An 8,450-nucleotide genomic window follows, 5' to 3' on the forward strand; every position below is an offset into this window, starting at 1 on the left:
CACACTCCCTGTGTGCAGGTGTGGCTGTGCTTCCATTTCTAATGTCAGAGTGAAAAAACCCAGAAAATACAAATGCTTTGGCGGCACTATTAATTCAGCCATAGGCACAGCGTATATGTCAGCATAAATCTTCAGTAGCCCTGCCAGCTCCTGAAACTGCTGCTTCTGCATTTGCTTTCTCTGTACAAACTGACTTAAAGAAAGAAATTTCAGAAAACCAGAGGGCTTTAAAGGTGTTAGGAACAAACGCCACTTAGAAAAACTAAGAAAGAGATAAATTTTCTATTTTTCTTGGCATGCATACAACACAGATTTATTTTTGCAAATGGACCATCCAAGGCTCTGTAAGTTTGAAGATTTTTGAGGCAATTATTCAGGAAAAAACCCCAGAAAATAATGTAAACAGGTTCTAGCACGATCAAATAACCCTTTGGATTCTATCACAGGAAACATGGTTTAAAGCAAAGCTGAGGCATGCTGCATTTCCCCTGACATTTTACACAGTGGTGTGGCTCCAGCACGGGGATGTCACCAGTCAGCACAAGGGGTCAGGTTTGGAGGTGGAGGTGGGTTGCTGCCTCCATGCTAGTGCTAAACAGGCACATGGCATAAAAACCTTCTGTTGCAGCCCATCCCCACAGCCCCAGGGAGAGGAAAGGGCTCAGCAGCTCCTGATGTGGAGAAAAAAGTGCAGAAGGGAGAATGCTCCTGCTCGAGAACCAAGCCAAGCATGAAATTAATATTTCCTTTATCATAAAAAAAAAAAGAAAAAAGAAAAAAAAAAGAAAAGAAAAGAGAAAAAAGAAAGCTTGTAACATAGGAATAATTGTAAACTTGAAAGCCTGGGGACTTCTCTCCCTTTTGAGCAGCATGGTGCTGAAGAGATCTAGGATGTACCACACGGTTAGACTGTGATACCCAACTTGGTGCCTGAGTGAAATCCCTGCAGGTCTTGCATTCTCAGTCCCCTTGGGAAAACTTCCCCCATGAGGCACAGGTAGGGCCTGCGCAAGACCTCAAACCCCCAGGAATGGATTAGGAGTGGAGCCTTGCTGGATCACCATCTGCCAAAAAACACTGCAAAAAGCTGGTGGGGCTTCAGAGGGGTTCTCCCCTGGAGAAAATGGAAAACTGTCTTGTGCAGGGTTGTGCATCAATGGTTATTTTTGCTTCCATGGTGGGATTTCATTAAATGCATTGCATATTTTCATCTCTCCACTTCCTTTAAGGAACTGCACCAAAAGGTCTCATATTTGGAACCATTGGCACCGGGACTGACCTGAAGTGGGGTGTAAAACTAAAGCCTGGACAACCCAAGAGGTATGGGATTTAATCAAAATTGCATCTTAATCTTCCCAGAAGAAAATTGCTCAGGATTTTTTTTTTTAATCTATGTTTTTGCTCACCTTCCTTTTTTTTTTTTTTTTTTGACAACACTGCAGCACTGCCTTACCCTTCTCTCTCTTGTTTAGGGTTTCCTGAGGAGGAGCTCTATGTGCCCTGAGCCCAGCACAGCGTGGCTGGTGCATTTCTCCTGGCTTGCTTGGCACAGAACTCTGAAGCTTTTTGGGCAGGGCAAACTCTCAGTGTTGCTGTCACCACCACGTGCTTGAAGCAAAGCAAATGGGCAGTGGCAAACACCCTGGCTGGCAAGCAGAAGCACAGCCTCCCCCTGTGAGGAAGAGTCACATCCACCTGGAATGGGAACATTTTGGAGGGTGCTGGAGTGGGTGGTGGCCAGGTAAATACCCAGGATGTCATGCACTTACAACATTTACTGCCTGAAAATGTGAGATGAAGGAGATGGCTGTTATGCATTGAAAACAAATGACCCAATCTTGCCCATTCTGGGCACAACACAGAACTACCTAAGAAGAGGCTGTGATGAGGTGGATGTCAGTCTCTTCTCTCAGGTAACAAGGGACAGGACAAGAGGAAATGGCCTCAAGTTGCACCACAGAGGGTTTACACTCGACGGTGAGGAAAAATTTCTTCACCAGAAGAGTTGTCAAGTCTTGGAACAGGCTGCCCAGGGAGGTGGCTGAGTCACCATCCCTGGAGGTATTTAAAAGCTGTGCAGATGTGGCACTTAGGGACATGGATTAGTGATGGACTTGGCAATGTCTGGTTAAGAGTTGGACTCAGTGGTCCTAAACACCTCTTCCAACCTAAAGAATTCTATGAAAAAGAGCAAAATTATGGAAAAGGTAGCAAACTTTGTAGTACAAACTAAACGGCTAAATAAATTCCTACGGCTTTTCTGGTTTCGAAAAGCCTGTCTTTGGGAAATCTTGAAATGAGGCTTTACCTGCTCCTTTCTCCTGCTTTGGCTGGCTTGAGCTGTCACTGTTTCACAAGGTCTGACATGCAGCAATGTTACTGCTCAGTGCATTGTCTTTTTCCTGACATATGTCCAAGTTTTTGGTCACTTCAACATCTTGAAGCACAGTTCTGCTTTGAAAAGCCACAATCTTCTCCTAAGTCATCAGGCTGCTCTTCCTCTCAGCTAGAAACCCAACATGCCTTTTAAAAAAGCAAAATAATCGCCTTTTTCCCCCTGCAACTGCTGTTTCAGAGACAGCCTGGCCAGTGCAGCAGGAGATGGACTCTGGTGGCTCTGCAGTACCTACTTTCCCAAAGTAAAAGGGTGTGACAGGAGGAACAGCTGGGGTAAGGATGCACTTGGCATGCTTGGGATCCCACCATGCTTTGGGCCTTTTCCCTGGCAGGCTGCCGCCCTCCTCCTGCCCTTGGTGCACCCACAGGCCTTTAAATTTCACGAAAGCTCTTTGGTTCTGGAGAAAATAATAATTAGAAAGAAAAAAAAAGAAAAGAAAAAAGCAGAGGCGGGGGAAAAAACCCTTCCTTGATTGCTGAGGCGCTGATGGCAGGAGCCGTCCTTCCCTGCTGAAGCACTTAATCAGGCCGGCCCGGCAGCAGCGGGTGCCCACCGGGGCGGCCTCGGGAAATCTCCTCATCACCGGCAAATGGCCCTGATGATGGCTCAGCAGGGGCCCTGCAGGCCGGCTCGTAGCGTCAGAGCTCACAGGAGCTTCTCCGGCACTGCTGGAGCTTCCCATCCTTCTCCAGTGCTGGATGCAGGGAGCCAGCTCCATGCCTTCCCTGGGCCTGGCTGCTGGATGCTCAGCCTTGAATCCTGCCTGGCAGGGACAGCACAGCCCCGTGCTTTCAGCTTTGAGACAGAGGACTTAGAGCTCCTTGGGGGGAAAATGGGATTTCTGAGGAAAGGCAGCATAAGGGGGACATCTGTGACACAGACTGGCTTGACTGACCACTCTGCTGGCATTGCACCTTTCTGCTTACAGCCACGTCTGTAAGCCAGACAGGCACTCTCCGCTCATCCTCTGGGAAGTTGTGCCTTCATGTGTGGTGTCCATATGGGGCCTTATTCCAAATCTGATCCAACCTGTCTGTATTAGGGAAGAAAGCACAGTTTTGGAGTGACCTTAGTGCTTTTCCCTTGGCTTCTGTGCCTACCATGAATGCCAATGTCTTCCTGTGACCCACAGCCCTGTGCCCTGGGCATTATCAGTGTGATGTGGCTGCCCTACCAACTTCACTGGAGGTGACATGATTACAGCCCCTGTCTCTTCTGGATAAATGTCTTCAGTTGCTCAGCAACCTCCACACCAGGATTAAATTAACTTTGATTACAATTACAGACAGCACAAATCAGCCTGCACCATCAGAAGAAAGCAGAGCATGGGTTTTTTTTTTTTTTTTTTTTTTTTTTTTCTGGAGGATTTTCTTCTCAAATGCTGCTGTTGGTGGGGGGAGGGTAGAATTGCATCTCACCTCTTTCCTTCCCTTGCTTTGTGTTGAGCACGGATGCATCCCAGCCCTGGTGCTTTAAATGCACAGTGGGACTGAGCACAAAAGAGTTAGTTCATTTACATGCCTGAAAATATTTGCCTGCTTGGGAAAGAAAAGCAGAGAGGAGGCTCAGGTGCTGAAGGCAGCTTTGCTCTTATGTCAAGGCCCCAAAACTTCCTCTGGTGAAACTGATAGGCTTAAATACAGCTACTCATCACCTCCATAAGGCCTTTGCTGTCACCTCCTCCAGGTGCTTGAGTTAATAATAGCAACGTGCAGTTATTATATGTGGCTTCACGGCTCCCTGGAGCAAACTTCCTGTCTGGGAGGTGCAGCTCCATAAAACCCCCGGGTGATGAGGATTGCAGGCAACCAGCCCCACAGGGATCAGACCTGTGGCACACAAAGGGGGAAGATTAATCACCATTATCTGCTGCTCGTGGTCTTCTGTGTCTGCACCTGGAGGAGACTTGCCAGGCTGGCAGGATGCTTTCAGGGCGACCAGCATCTTGCTGTGTGGGCTGCAGTGGGGTGACCTGGACTGGCAGGAGAACCTTTACCTGAGGTCTAGGAAACTGGATGTTACTTGAAGCACTGCTCATGTACTCCTGGCCTTGGGAAGGTCAGATTGTTCTGTTCCCTGTTCTTACACCTCTTCTCTTCACCACCTCCTTTTAGCCAAAACCTTTCCATGGTTTCCCCACTTTCCCAGCCTGTGGCTCTGGAGATCTGAGTGCAACTGGCCACCACCAGCCTGCAGGAGTCCTGCTGGCATTGCTCTGAAAGAACTACTGACCTGTGTTTCTTTGGGGAAAAACATCCCTCAGGTAGGTGGAGAGGAAAATGGTGCAGAGTGGTGAACCAGTGTGGGAACTGGGACTGGCAGCACCACTGAGAGTCACAGACAGCTTGGGTGTAGACAAAATTAATGTTTAATGTTTAGATGCCTTAATAGAGGGGTATTGCTTCTTTCTGTCTGGGTAAAGAGGAAGAGGAGAAGGAGAAGGCAGTGCAAGCAAGGCAGCAGCTTTTGCTCCTCTCTGTGGTTTTCTGGCCAGGAGACTTCTGCCAATGCGGTAGGTAAGGACATTGGCTGCTGCAGGAATTGGCCAGCAACAAATGACTGTTCCCATGTGGGAGTGGGGAAGGAAGTGTGGAGGCTCATTACATTTAATGTAATTACTCTGGACTTAGAGCAGGGTATGTGACAAAGGAATTTGGCCTTCTCTTTTCTTCTTGCCTCCCTCTCTGCCTCCCTCCCTCCCTCAATATTCAACAATATAAGAGTCTGGTCATTCCAGTTTGTGATCCAAAGAGAATTTTTGCCATTTTCCTTAAACAGGGACCCTCCTGGCCTTGCACAGGTAGAAGTAACATGGCAGAACATTTTCTAAATAGGCCTAGAATTTGGCCAAGGCTTCTGCTGTGCAGAGGTCTGATGCAGGTGTTCTGCCCTGACATTCTTCACCTGCTGCCCTCCCTGCTCCTCCAGAGAAGAGTTGATGCTGTTTCTTGCCCTTCTGCCCATTTCCTGCATGGGAGACATTGGCCAAGAGTGAATTCCCTTTGCTTGGGACCCACTAGTGCACCTGCACCACCTGCAAAACAGCTGGAGAAGAATTGGCCAGGATGGCCCAGAGGTGGGTGGGATTTGGGGCTTTGATCCACCCACTCCACCCTCCTCAGCTCTCATTTTTGCTTTCCTTGTTTAATGCTGGGGGAGATGGAGATGGCCCAAAAGGTGTGGCAGTGCCATCCTGCTCCCTCAGGAATGCACCTCTCCTCACCTCGCTGGGATTGCATTCCTGTCCTGGCATGGACCCCCTGGGTGCCAGGTACTGACCTTCCCCCTGGGGCTCCCAAGGCTTGTCCAAGCAAGCCAGGCTGGGGCCATCTCCTGCTGGATCCTTCATGGGCTACTCAGGCAGGTACCCAGGCTGTGGCAGGGGGTGGCTACCTGCACTCTGGGAAAGCACCTAATCATGGTCTGTCACCGCACACAGCTGTCCTTCAGTGTCTGCTTTCTCTCTCTCATCAGTGTCCTGATGTTTCCTGACACTTTCACCTTCCTCTTCCTTGTGTGCACCCAGGGGAAAGTGTCTTTGACTCACGCTCCCGTTTCACCGTGACGCATTTCAGCCCTGCTGCAGCCTGCTCTGACCACTGCCAGAGCGCAGCACGTCAGACAGGCCAGAGGTTGCCAGGATTTGTCTTTCCAAACCGCATTTCTGATGAGGAACGTTTGCATTGACCAAGTCCAGCTTTCACAGACTTGGTCAAAAAGATCACTTTGATCTTGAGATCACCTCAGAGTGGCAGGTCCACGCTCACCTTTTCCTAGTCAGGCTGGACTTTCAAATGACCTAAATGTGGCACACATTTCTGTGTCTGTCCCTTGCTGTGAAACAAAAGCTTGAGCTACTGCTTTGGTATCTTCATCTCAAGGCTTCAGCAGTGGTGATGGAGGCATCCAAAACTAGATGCCCAGGTGTTCTCACAGCCCCTACCGCTCCTTTCAACACCGTTCCTGACCATGGAACCCACCCCATGGCAACCTACAACCTCTGGCAAAGGTGCTTTCTGTCTTCCATTTCCCTTTCAGGAACAAGTGTTCACAGCATCCATTTCTCCTATGCAGATAAACCCAAGTTTCAGAATATGAAGAATTTTAAGTCCATTTAAATACTTATTTGCTAGCACAAAAGCAAGTGCCCCCATAATTTAATATGCTTCTGGAAGTAATTGGATAGAAGTCCTTTGTTTCTTTTCCTCCTGTCATCTTGCATTTGTTTAATTTGGCTGTCGTGACATGAAGTGACAGATCCCATGCTCCGTTTTTACAGATAGCAAAACTCCGGGATTCTTCTTTCTGCACTGTTAGAAATTTATGTATTCTCCCCATTCACTCGTACATCACTGTTGTGTCAGATTACTGACCCCCTTAAGAATAAATGCATTTTAATACAGCTGACCCAGAAACCTCCCAAAGGGGAGATAAAGCCTAGCTCTGAGAACCAGCTGAATTTGCTGTAACTTAGAGAGGAATCAGAGAAGGGTCCAAAGTGGCTCAGTGCCATGGTTATTTCCCATTAACATGTCCACATTTCCTGCTGCTCGCAGCATTCTGGTCCCAGGGCTGCATCCGTTCCTCCGGCTGGGAAGGAGTTGCTCACCCAGAGCTTTCAGCAATGTTTATCCAGAGAGAGACACAGATTGAAGGGAAGATCAGGCTTTATCCCTGTGCAGAGAGGACAACAGGGTTGTCCCAGAGATGGGACAGGGAGCCCTGATGTCAGGCACAGCAGGCACCAAGAGCAGCAACATCCAAGGACAGGTATTAGTCAGGCACAAGCCCTGCAGGGGAGGGAGGGCAGGGGACACAGCTGCCTGCAGGGGCTGGGGAGGAGCACTACAAATAACGCCTCGCAGTACACTTGCCTGGCTGGCAACGTTCCTGGCACTTCTCTTTAAAAATATTTATCAGAAGAAAGGAGAAACAGCAGGAAATTGCAGATTCAACCTTGTGTGTAAAGGCAAAGCTGCAGAGTGGAGGAGAGGAAAGTATCTTTCTCTTTCTAGAAGTTTTTATATGTTTTTTTCTCAAATTTCATACCATGAATCTTGCTCCCTGTCCATAGCAAGTTATTTTTAATAATTTCTGTAAAATACATTTAAAGCCTGAAGGATGTGCTCAGTTTGGAAGACCGCAGGCTGCTTCCACTCCTCTTGCTTTGAGGTTTCTGAAATGAGTGTTTGGGTCGCTGTCCCTGGGGGCCTTCAGTTCAAAGGAAATGTCTTCAGATTATAGCTATGGCAAATTGTTGGGCTGGAATTTTTGTCACCTTGGATGACTCCAGTTACCCATCATATTATTCTAACACCTTCCTCAAGCACAACAGGCCTCAGGTGCTTAATGCCTGTGCCGGAACCTACCAGTGGGCAGAATCAGACCTTTGTGGCAAAATTCTTTTTTATTTATAAGCTGCATGCTGCATGTTATCCTCAAGCAGCTTACAAAGCCAGCAATGTGTTTTGTACCCTCCCTTGGAAGGACCAAACCCTCCCATTTCCCACACACACTGAAGGAATGAGCCTTTATGCTTCTTTATTACCGATGTTCAGGAGTGCCAGGATGAATCAGAAAGTGGCTAAATTAATTTGCTTATTTTTTCAGGGCAGACTCTTCTAATCCTTGTTTCCCTTCACTGAGAGGAGTATAAAAGCCAGGAGGAGAAAAAAGCTGAGGTTTCATATCTCAGGTTGATTTTGCAGCACAGACAAAAAAAGAAAGCGAGCTTCTCCTCTTGTTTGGAGCTGAAGAACATTTGCTCTGGAAGCCCGTGAAAGAAAATAAACACCGTGCAATATGGTGTTGTTTGTACAATTGGTTTTCTGTGAAAAACTTCACTTTAAATAGTTACAAAGATCTGGATAGTGGTGATCACGTATGTGAATTTAGGGAGTATGCAGTAGCCAGGGTAATATTTCTACAAATGCCTAATTAGAGAACACAGCAGGTGACACAGAAAGATGCATTTCTGAGAGCTGCTCTCCTTCTTTCCAATACAGGCTCACACACGTGCACATATCTATCTATCTATCTATCTATATATATT

General features: G+C 47.6%; 1 long non-coding RNA gene across 1 annotated transcript; it reads left to right on the forward strand.

Annotated features, from left to right (window-relative positions):
* Nucleotides 1–1,268: 1,268 nt before the first annotated feature.
* LOC135443114 (uncharacterized) lies at nucleotides 1,269–8,153 on the forward strand. Its single transcript, XR_010438824.1, has 4 exons — nucleotides 1,269–1,320; nucleotides 1,473–1,741; nucleotides 4,513–4,661; nucleotides 8,009–8,153. It is a non-coding gene; the product is annotated as an uncharacterized LOC135443114 (long non-coding RNA).
* The last annotated feature ends 297 nt before the right edge of the window (nucleotides 8,154–8,450 follow it).

The sequence above is a fragment of the Zonotrichia leucophrys genome, chromosome 2 (genome assembly GCF_028769735.1).
Source record: "Zonotrichia leucophrys gambelii isolate GWCS_2022_RI chromosome 2, RI_Zleu_2.0, whole genome shotgun sequence".
NCBI lineage: Eukaryota > Metazoa > Chordata > Aves > Passeriformes > Passerellidae > Zonotrichia > Zonotrichia leucophrys.